The following is a 12,406-nucleotide window of genomic DNA, read 5'->3' on the forward strand; positions in this document are numbered from 1 at the left end:
TCCCCCATCATTTTATTCATATGAATGAGTAAACACAACACATTTAGTGATAATACACACAAAAGGAGATTCAAATTCTTTTAAGACAACCACTTCTGGACAACCCTTTATCATATTAAGACCAACTCTCCATATGTGTCCTGAGGTGGCTTTTTTTCTCACATTAGCAATGGTTAGTATGGAATGTGCCCTCCTTATGGTTCCATAATCTTCTCCTTTTCCCCAGTTCTAGATGACGCTAAGTTAGGTCCTGTTAGGAAAAACAAATCTGGTGCAATGGTAAATGCTTTATTTATACCCTTCAAAAGTATTTCGTTAATATGATGACATTGGGTTACCAAGGTTTTGAATCACAAGATAAACTAAGCAGTGATTTAATAGGATCACATATTGCTAAAATTTTGGGGGTTTTGTCTTTTTAATGGAAGTCGGTGGTATTGTGTGGAACAACTTACAGAAGTCTGAAGCAATAATTGACATTTATATCCAGAAGCAGAAGCAAACCTTAGTATTGCTTTTGTCACACTTTGTTGAGTGCATTTGCAAATCTTGTGACTTTTAGACCTAGCATCTGGTTTTGAGTCCATTTCCAAAATGTCATATTGCCTTCTGCTTTGATTTCTTCCCTTGTTTAATGTCAGTGTGGTGGCATTTGAGAATGGAATGTCTTTAAAGAAACAAACTAGTTCATAAAACCTTGTTGTCATGAGGTAGCTGTCATTAATATCTTCTACCACCTGAAAACTATCAAGTAGATAATTGTATTTTGTGTCATGGTATCTCATAAACATTGAGAATATGATACAATATTTTCTCTTCTGATCTACAAAATATTTCCCCTCTGGGCTTTGAATAACAAATCTTCTTGCTAATATCATAATGATATAGTATTCCACAGCATGAAAGAATCTGTCCTGGATGGAATATTACAGTGTTCCTATTAGAAAACTCCTCTCCTATTTCAAGAGCCCATGATTCATTAGCTGAATGCTTGTAAATGTCACCTAGTTATAACTTCTCTAGGAACAAGTAACATTGTGTGCTTTCTGGTACCGCATTACATTGTCTTACCAGAGAGAGACAAAGTCTTTGTGATTTGTTTTCCTTTGGGACTACAAATGTGTAATTTATCCTGTAAGCTACCATCAGTACAGATCTTTTTTTTTCTATGTACAACACTGGATAGGCTGCTCTAGAAATAATATAAAGAATCAGTCCAAATAATGCAGGCAAAACACGAATTGCTTTTGATGGGACTTTTGCCTCTTTAATCATGGTTAAATAGTTTGCTATCTAGCTGTGAGTGTAAGGCTGAAATAACAACTTTGCTGATTGCTCATTGGTTTTGTTTCTGCTGAGGATAGAAAAAGTGAAGGACTACAAAGAAAACAATTTCTCCCATTCTTATGTCTGCTCTTTCTTCTGTGAACATTAGAATAAAATGGAAAAACAAAAGTAGAAAATTCCTGAGGCAGGGTTAGAAAATCTTGTTCTAAGAACTTAGAGGCATCTAAATATACACAAGCTCAGCCTCAAACAGAGGAAGATGTACCTTTGTAAGTCTGGCCTTTCAGGTGGAACATCCAAAAGGAATCACATACTAGTGTCTGCCTGTAGAAAGAATAGCCTAAGGTAAATTAAGTCATGGGGTGTCAGGATTTGAGGTGAGGGAATAGCTAGATAAAAGATGGCTAGGGAAGGTGGCCTCTGTAGTACAACATCCTTCTAATTGCACTGGCCATTGGCTGTTATAAAATGACTTGTCTCAGGTGTTTTACAGTATTTCTTGCTTCTTCTCTTGCCTGTTGTTCGCATGGTGCTCAAAGATCCCTCCCAGACATTCAGCCCTTACTTGGGGCCAGGTGGCTGAGGGGCCTGCAGCAGGGGCTGGAGCTGGTTATCTCCCTGGGGTCATTCCTGAGGCTGCACTGCTGATACTGATATGTTTTAACACTAGGAGTGAGCAAAGACCTCAGAAGTGGTTTAACACTTGTTTAAAAAAGTGTTCAAGTGAAATGCTGAGTTAATTTTGTCTACAATCACTTTTTGTATGTGACTTGCTGCAAATATTTGACTGTACAAATATAAGGCATGTTTGACATCATTGCATGTCAATAGAGAAGAATCCAATATTGTAAGCTCTCAGCATCAATGGAAAAAAAGGGGGAGTTGTTATTGTTGGACAATTTGATGGATGCAAAAGAAAGAATATTTTATGGGAAAATATTGGCAAAATATTTTTTACATATTACTACTTGGCATATTATCAGAAGGTGGACTACTGACAACTCTGACTCATAATGGGAGATATAAACCCCCTCTGGCCTCATTGCAGAGTTCATGATATGCTCTGTATTTCCCCAAAAATGCAGCTTAGCCAGAAAATCTTATCTATAGAGGACAAGTGAATTACAAAGTAATCACACTGTAACTGCAGGAAACATGGTGCCATCCTGCATCAAAATGGTTTACATTTGAGTTTTCATGGGTTAGCATTTTTCATGAAATATGGAAAAATTAGTATACTTGGAGAGGGGCAGGGAAGAGTGACTGTTGTCTATTCTAAATAAATATGCCTCAGAGAACAAGTTTTTCACTATCTCAGATGTTCGGGTTCTCTTTTTATTTTTGAAGCCTTTACATGTTAGCTTTTCTGCACACTGTAAAATTTAAAATTGTCCCTTAAAGCTGTGATGATTTTATTGAAATTGAAGAATAAAATTGTAAGATAGGCCACCCTAAAATTACTGGCATGTATGTTTCCAGATTCATTCCAGAAAGTATTTGAGTGCTTCCACCAAAAATTACATGGTTACATGCCTGCAGCTGCAAGCCTTAAGGGAAAGAGCATACATTGTAAGAAAACCTGCTGGTGGGCACAGCTTCTGCTAACTTGCCTGTCTGGCTCATCAGTCAGTAACCTGCTTCTACACAGCAGTCTAAATTCAGTGTACCTTCTGCTATGTAAAATACTCGTTTCTCTTTGTAACCTCAGAGACCTCAACTGAGCTGGTAGAGATGAGGAATTGAAGAGGAAGATGTTATGAACAGCTGGGAGATAGTAATTCAGCAATATCTTAACCTGGATCAAGAACAGCAGATAGTTTGTCAGAGAGCAGCCCACGTCCCTGTCACTGCAGTCTGCAGCACCAGCTATTGCTCATCCCTGGCTTGTCATTCCATTCATTACCGGCAGATAAACACATTAGCTTGGCATTTCCGCTCCAATTATCATCAGTGAAAAGGTAATATATTTAAATTATTATCAATCTTCATTTTACTAATTCATGGAGATGAACTGCAAGCTCCTTGCAGATGTATGTGCTCTGTGCAGGTTTAACGGAGGTATCACGATGAAAATCTACATTTCTTAACGTGTTTAAAGTTTCTTTCCCACCTGCATTAGCTAGTGACTATTTTAATGCATTCTCAAATTCTGGAATAAAATTACATGGGAATGTATAACAATATGAAAATACATATGTCTGCATGGTCAAACATTAGTTCAGCTAATGATCTTACAATGAATTTGGTCAATACATAGAATTTCTCCTCTATGGAACACTTCTACTTTGACTTTTCATTTTGTCATGAATTGGAAGGAAAAGTTAAATTTTCAAAGTTTCCCATGAAGTAAGAACTCAAAAAAACTGCAACCTTATTCATAACCTATGTCCAAATGAAGCACACAATTCTCATTCCTCTCTCTGGCTGCAGTTGCTGGCTTGATCCCCCACTTCTTAACTATGTTATCCCAGAGGTGCTACCGCCATCGCCAATGGCTCGACCTAGGCCAGCAGCAGGTCTGTCTTGGAGCCAGCTGGCGTTGGCTCTGTCAGACATAGGGGAAGCTTCTGGAAGATTCTCCCAGAAACCACCCCTGTGGCTCCCACGCTACAAAACTTTGCCACAGAAACCCAATACAATCACATAACATACCAAATTGATTTTAACAAAAAAGTTGTCCTCCAGAGTTAAAAAAGGTATAGTAGTGCATATATCCTCAGACTTCAGGTCTTTGTAATAGCAGCGTTGAGATGGAGAAATTCTCATTTTCTGCATTCAGCATAATTATTCTGTGAATGATTCAGATCAGTCACATAGTTAGAGTGAGACAGTCCATGAACTGAAAAGTCATTCATTGCATGCTTTACATCTGTCCATATTTTGGTGCTTTAGTTTTTAATTTTTAGTTTCTCTCTTGTGTCTTTGAAGAGCCTTTTATTTTAAGAAACAAAATTACGGCTTTTAAAATCACATGAACCAGTGTATTTTCCAAACTATAGTGGTGCCAGCCACACTGTGCTTCTAATACCACTATTTGCTAGACGGTACATGAAACTGAGTTTGCTCCAGAGCCCAGTTCAGCAAAGACAGAAATTAAAACTCAAATCCTACTCCAGTCACCAGGACACATGCACATCAACTGCAGCGTGAGTTCAGTGCTCTGCTGAGTCAGGATTTGTGGTGGGAAAGGCTACGCTGAACTTTTCACAGAAACATGGAAGTTGGCCCAGACCTGCTCACACTGTCACATCAAACATGGTACAGCCAGCACATCCTGCTGTCCCCATGTAACTGCTCTGTGCAGGCGCTGTAAGGTGCTTGGGTTTGGAGCTTCCAAAGCCCTTGGTCCATGCAAGCACGTGTCCTCTCAGCAGTGAAGGTTCAAGGGTAGGTCTGGCAGAGCCGGCTGCCCCCAGTGTGTTTTGCATGGGCTGTACAACGGTTTTGTTCCTGATCAATGGCCATTTGTCCAACACATGACCTAGAAATTCCCTGCTCAAACCACAGGGCACTAGATCACCACAAAAAGGAGAAGTGGACTGTCCTAGGAGTCTGAGTCACTGTTCATGTCTGAAATGCCTAGCACTGGCCAGCTAGTGTCTGTGGCCCAGCAGCAGCCGGCGTGTGTGTGCATTTCAATAGAAGCCATGCTGAGGATGTGAGGGAGGCTTTTCTCTGTGGGGCTTGTCTGTCCTTCCCTAGGGACATTGTCTGACCGGCTGCTTGTAGGTGCTTGTCACAAACCTTGCAGCAAACTAAGGCAAAGCTCAAGAGCCTTCTGACTGCAAGACTTTGATCTACAGGACCCCAGTAAATGTGTTCCAAATCTGTAGGGCTGCATGGCCTGGAGAGAGGCCATAACTGAAGCTAAGACACTAAGCATCATACGTACATAAATCAAACATGAGATCTTACAGTTTGAAGCAGACCAAAGCAGATTCTGCTAGCCTCATTCTTTATTACAGGGGTCATGTGCAAAGGCACTCATTTTAGGTGAGGAACATCCCTAGAATTAATCTTGCTGGTTCTTTTAGTGGATCTTTAAACAGAACAGTTTATTAGCTCAGCCTAGGAGGAAAAATAAAATATCTGATGTCAATAACAATTCTGTTCTCTCCATCAGGCTGTTGTGCCATGTAGCTAATAGGGTGTTGATAAGCAAACATAATATTCATAAAATTTCTTGCAACTGTATTGGAGAATTTACAAAGACAGTATGTACATCATTGGAAGTCTGAAAGTTAGTAAAGAAATATTAGGAGACAAAGAGATTTGTCAGCAGTGGCTGTTTGTTCAGATCTTCATAATGGGAACATTTCTATCACTGTGCACTACACAGCTCCATTAAAAGCAATCATCATTAATAACAATGACATATATTTTGTTAGCACAGAAATGGAAAGAGAGAGCTCTCCTCCCTGAGCCAAGCACTGCAGCAGCTGCAGGCGCCTGCTCTGCTCATCAGGGCTCCCAGCCTTAGGGCACAGCATAGACATGGCTCTGCAAGCACAGCCTGGGTTTGGAGTGGGGTAGTTTGAGGGGGGTCTTAGGCACAGGCTCCAGGCTTGCTCTGGCTCTCACCCTAGTACACCTGAAGGGGCACTTCAGTATATTGCAGTGAGGCACTCAAAGACACAGACAGGAGCCACAGGGAGTTAGTGTAGAGCACCACACTGTAAGCCTGTCAGTACCTGGTGGCTTTTGGGCCTGCTGCCCACCCTCAGCCATCTTTGAGAGAGGTGTAGTTCGCAGGACAGTGAGGCTCCACACATGGCATGTGTAGGACAACACCCAGATGGAGAAGGAAAACCTTGTCAGTGCTGAGAGCAAGAAGGGCCATTTCTCTCCCTTCTATTTTCCCCCTTGGAAGTGGGCTGCTGACAGCCCCATTGGTACATTAGCCCACTGAAGATGCATCTTGCCAGCCTCATGCTGCCTCCCATGTGGCAGTGGATCATGGTGGTGTAGGTGGTGAATGTGTGGAGGGGCTGGTGAAGTACCAAAAGGGATATGAGAGATTGCTGGGGTTATCACTGTGCAAATGTCTAGGGAAGGAATACTCCGGGCTTGTCCTGATGAGGTCCTGGATAAGCACCAGCTTTCAACAGAAGCTGGGACCAGCTGGTCTCCAGGGTCCTTTCCAGCCCAAGGGCTCTGAGGAGGATTCTCTAAATGCTTAACAGAAGGTAGATGCTCCAGGAAACCTGAAAGGAAACAAAACTTTGTGCTTGACAGAGCCTAGTGCTATGGCAGCAGACTGGCAGCAGGTGACATGCAAACCCATAAGGAGCCAGGCTTTGTTAGCTCTCAAAGCGGATCACCTCAAGAGGAGAAAATGAACATTCATTGAAGTAATTTCAAACTAACAATTGGTGCCAGACATGATTAAACTCACACTGTGTAAGGTAGTGGAGCCAAAAGTACACATCACTTCTTGTTGACAGTGTTCAAAACCTAAAACTCAGTCTCACATGCGTCTTCCTTCCACATGCAGAATGCACTGGCTTCTAGGAATGTGGTTTTCCTCAACACACATCTCTTTATCCTGATTTTTTTTTTTTCACAATTCATTAATTCACATTACAAATTATAATCATGGCTATTAATCCAAGGAATGTAAGTGGAGAAAGCTGCTGTGCCTTGTTTGTTTTATTTTTCTTTTTTTACACCTTTGGTTAATCTTCTCAATTTGGCCTTTTTTTATACCTGTGAGATTCTTTCTTGAATGTATATGATGAAATTGCACACGTAACAAGTTTCTGTTCTTTTCTATACAAATATCTATTCCCATGGACTTTGAGCAACATCAGCTTTTTGCTTAGTGTCTGTCAGTCTTTTAAAGAAAATTTATAGTTTTGTAGAACAGGCATACTTGCTTTCACTGCATAATGCTTCGAATATCTTACTAATGATATTAGTTATTAAAACAGTGCATTAAGTTTACACTAACTCTTTATGGTCATAAAATTTTCTGTGCACATCTGCAGTCCTCACAGATGTTCAAGTGAATAATAAGGGATTAGTAGCAGCAGCAGCAATAGAAGCCAGAGAAAATACAGAAGCCAGAGAAAATACAGAAACCTGTACTTCATCATCAAATACATATGCTATTCTGTAGTTTAAGCCACCTCAGCTGCAGCACCAGAAGACATAAACATGGCATGTAGGGGGAGGCCATTGCACATGCTACTACTCTACTTCTGCAGTCTGTCAAATTGGTTTTAATGCTGAGCATGTAAACATTTCCTTTTTCTGTACTATGGCTCTCAGGGACATTCAGGTGTAAATCAGAGATCTGGAATGAAATGATCATTTTTAGCAGCTTGTTAATGTGTTAGCATTAGCTCATTTTATAGCTAGATGGTCATTGCCTTATATACATGTATTCCAGGGTCTGAAACTGAACATTTCATTCCTAAAGAATAAAATAAATAAAGAGCTATTCGTTCTAGCTGTGTACTACAGCAGAAAGAACATGGATTCAAAATCTTGAAATGGGGGCTTGGGTCTTTTCTTAGCATCAAACTTTCACCCATGGCATGGAGAACTCTGGCTTGCAGAAGCACAGGATGCACACTTGATGGGTAGGACCTGCATTGATGGAGAGCACTAAGTAGCAGGAGATTTACATCCCCATTTACCCAGAATTTCTTTGGTAGCTTAGAAGAGCTCCTGTTTAGGCTCTGTACACAGCTCTGGAGTAATGCAGGCAGAAGCACTGAGATTTTTTCTTGCGGAGTTTCGCTGTTGAATTGTGAGGAGCAAATCTCTTGTGTTTAATCATCTTCCTGGATCCTCCGAGCTGGAAGGCAGCCATAATAAAATCCTCTGAGCTTGATTTAGAGAGCTCCAGTATAAACATTGCTCCTTTTTCACTGTTTGGTTTATGCTGCAAAGCTGTTTTCTTACTGTGCTGGTTTTGGCTGGGATAGAGTTAATTTTCTTCATAGTAGTCAGTATGGGGCTGTGCTTTGGATTTGTTCTGAAAACAATGTTGATACTTTTGTTTTACCTATCAAACTGTCTTTATCTCAACTCATGACTTTTCTCACTTTTACACTTCTGATCCTCTCCCCCATCTCACCAGTGGGGAGCAAGTGAGCGGCAGTTTAGGGCAGAGTTGCCGGCTGGGGCCAAACCATGACACTTAAATAACAGATGACATTTCCAGTAACTTCAGTGTTGTCAGCATATTTGGACAAATAAAGACTTTTTTATGAATCAGTTTCTAAACTTCAGAAAGAAAATGACCAAAAAAAATTGTCTGGATAGAAATTAATTGGATTTTTATCTCTTATAAAACAAGCAGATGAACAAATAGGAATATTTTGAATCAATTTGAATGTTCAATTTTTCCCTCAGGTTAATTGCAAAATGAGAAATGTGATTTTAAAGCCAACTAACGTATTTATTTCTGATTACATTGAAATAGGTTTTTTTTACTTTTCCAACATGAAACAAGTCATTAAAATGTCAAAGCAAAATATTTTCATATTTTCACAATTTTGTTCCCCTTAGTTTTGGTTGGAGCACGTTGCAAAACTCAACCTGAAGTTGTGTATTTCTGCTCCCCTTCTTACCACACAAAATTTCATTTTTCAGTAGGATTCCCAGCTGCTGCTGGAGAGGACAGTGATGAAGGCCTGCTGGTTTCTCCTCAGCCCTTCAGAAACCGATACTGAATGACAAGAGTAACCTCTTATCATCAATTCTGGAAGGAGCCATCAGGGAAGGTCTTCCTCATCTGACTTCTCTGGGCCTCTGCTGATTTATGTCAGATGGGAAACAGGTCTTGCTGCGTCATGACAAGCCCTTGTGATGATCAGACCACATTAAGCTGCAGAGGTTTGCAGATGAGCTCAGGAAAGTGATGGGATGGATGCTGGTTTGCTATTTTTGTTCTGATGTTTTGCCATGTTGATAGCCTGGAGTCTCTTTGCATTAACATCTATTTTAATTACTATTTAACAGGGGATGGGGAGGGATAAGAAATAATTAAAGATAACTGGTTTATAATTGGGGTTCTTTCCTTTGACATGCAGGTGTTGAGTGAGACATCTGAATTCAGATTAAAGCCTAGAGGGCCCACTGTACTGTGGGGGCACTTCCCCTGTGACATCCATGGTCTAGCATGATCTGTCAGTCCAGATGCAGTAAGTTTTACATTATTAAAGTGAGCCTGACTGCAGGAATATATAGTTTTCACTGAGATTAAATTAAATGAAACTGATTACAAGGATTAAACTCCACAGCTGAAGTAATAAAAATAACCCATTTGTTTAATTTGGATGAGAATTTACTAGAATTGAAGGATTTTTCTCAGAAAAAAAAAGGTACTTGGAATCTCCACCTCAGTCAGATCCTTGGTACAGAGCAGGCTTTCACTGATTTCTTTATAAACATAAAAGTTAAGCATTTGAGTTTATACAGCCTAGTCCAGTTTGATTCTTCATCATATTAAATCCTAATTCAGATGTAACAAAATCCTGTCTACTTAAAGATCAGTAAAGGATTGCTGCATTGAAATTTATGTGGAAACACAACTATTCTGAGGCTCAAACACAAAAAGTACAATGAAATATTTAGAGTTAATGAAAAAAAAACCTGAATGCCCGTTTTTCATAATTTCCTAATATTTTTGTTTTTTATATTCGTCCTGAATAGGGAATAGCATCTTCTCTATAAAAGTGGAAGATTTTTGAAAATGCTAATTAAAGAAAAAAAAAAACTAAAAAAAAAATATATTTTGACATTTAAGAATTATTTTATTTTTATTCCCAATTTGACATGGAATTGTGCTCCAGGAAGAACCTCAGGAATGTTCTTCTTTAGAGTCTTAATGCTTCCACTCTATTCTGTAAGCCATGTTTTCTTCCCTGTAGTATACTTCCTGCCACTCACTGCAGCTTTCCCATAAATCCTTTACGGTGAAGTAAAGGACATTTAGCAGTAAAAAGGCATTTAGCACTCTCAAAGGAAAATGGCTTGAGAAAAAACTTTTACAGAAACTGGATATGGTGTTTAAAGTGTATTTTTCCTAGAAATCCCAGGTCATCTATAGAAACAGGAATAGAGTAACAACTCTGCTCTCAACTTACAAGTTATTCTTTACAAACCCCTAATGTGTGATGCTATATATAGTACGGAACAAGTCCAGGTCATATACAGGTTTTATTTTTAGGAAAAGACTTGTTTCCTTTGGATCATGTTTGCTTCAATCTCTGACCCAAAGTCCAAAGTCAGGACTTTCATGAAGCGTTTTGTATCAGTGAAAGGTATTTAAGATCTGTATGTGCATGGCTGACAGCACTAGTGTAACATGTACCCTTTGAAGGGAGCAGTCAGCATTTCATAGGGATGTTTCCTTGGGTCTGTTTTGCCAAACTCGTGGCAGTTTTTGTCTTTCATGGAAATAAATGCAGTGGGGATGGACATCTCAGGGAACAAAGCTCGGTTTGGAAGCTTTCATCTCTGGTTGCTTGAGTAGGTAATTCAGACCATCTTAATGAAATCTTATCATGCTTTAACTTAATTGAGCAGTTCACTAACTCGGAGATCACTGGAACAATATGTCAGATAAACCAGTAATTACTGCCTTACACCTTGTCACACCCGGCTGGTTAATGGTCACTGAAATTAGGGACCAACCTAGTGCCTGTTCCACTGCTATCAACAGAAGTACAATAAACCTTTTCTACATGATGGCAAACAACTTCCATCACTGAAACGACTCTGTTACTGTATCTTTTTCCTTTAACATAGGCCAAATTTTAAGTTGTGAAATACTTGATGGCAGGTGTTGCAGCTTCAAATACTTTCTTTGGAAAATAATTTAAGCAACTTTTATGGCCTGATGTCTTCTTTTTCAGTAGCCAAGCCACCCACTGGCAAGTTCCTTAATGAATGTGTCCTGAGTTCAGCAGTAGCAGTCATTTTTCTCCTTCTTAGTAGCTGGTGCAGTGCTGTGTTTTTGACTTTCAGCCTGGGAACAGCGCTGATAACACTGATGTTTTTAGTTACTGCTCAAATGTTTAGGCTGGCCATAGGACTTTCTGCGTCTCATGCTCTGCCAGGGCGGAGGGGAAGCCAGGAGGAAGCAGAGACAGGACATCTGACTGGACACTGAGCTAGCCCGGCAGCGGTATCTTGCCACGGTGCAGCAGCCCAGATGGGTTTACCTCTGCAATGCCAGTTGGTAGAGCGTGGGACTCTTAATCCCAGGGTCTTGGGTTCATGCCCCATGTTTGGCACCAAAACAGAACTGTCGTGGTTTAAACTCAGCCATGCAGCTCGTTCACTCACTTCCCCCCCCCCCCCCCTTCTTGCCCTCCCCCTGCTCCTGGAGGGATGGGGAGGAGAATCAAAAGAATGCAACTCCCACGGGTTGAGATAAGAACAGTCCAGTAACTAAGGTATAACACAAATCACTACTGCTACCACCAATGATAATAATGACAGAGGAAATAACAAGGGAAGAGAATGCAGCACCTCACCACCCGCCAACTGATAACCCCCCCCCCCAGCCCAACTGAGCACCGATGATACCTCCTCCAACCCCTCAGTCCCCCAGCCCTTCCGGGTAACTCCCAGTTACATCCTGGGCATGATGTGCTGTGGTATGGAATACCTCTTTGGTCAGTTTGGGTCAGATGTCCTGTCTCTGCTTCCTCCCAGCTTCCCCTCCTCCCTGGCAGAGCATGAGGCTCACAAAGTCCTTGGTCAGCCTGAATATTTGAGCAATAACTAAAACCATCGGTGTTATCAGTGCTGTTCGAAAAGTCAAAACCACAGCGCTGCACCAGCTACTAAGAAGGAGAAAAATGACTGCTACTGCTGAACCCAAGACAGAATGACATTACATTAAATAGTATCAATGCAAACCTCTCCAATGCCAATTCCTTCTTGAGGAGTCTGAGTGAAGACTGAACAAGAAGCCAGGCCTTTACTCCAGTATTAGTAAAGCTGCAGGTTCCTCTCTTTGAGCTTACCAGTGGGCCTCACACCCACAGCACAGAGTTAAGGTTGAGACCAGCAGCTGACCAAGGAACAGCTCAGCTACCCTGTGGTCCTGCAATTCTAATGAGGGAACAAGTGCATCAACCCAAGAAACAGTTAAAGG

Source organism: Pezoporus flaviventris, unplaced genomic scaffold, assembly GCF_033815535.1.
Source record: "Pezoporus flaviventris isolate CSIRO_AGI_PZ_B2104156 unplaced genomic scaffold, CSIRO_AGI_Pfla_v1 ptg000066l, whole genome shotgun sequence".
Taxonomy (NCBI): Eukaryota; Metazoa; Chordata; class Aves; order Psittaciformes; family Psittacidae; genus Pezoporus; species Pezoporus flaviventris.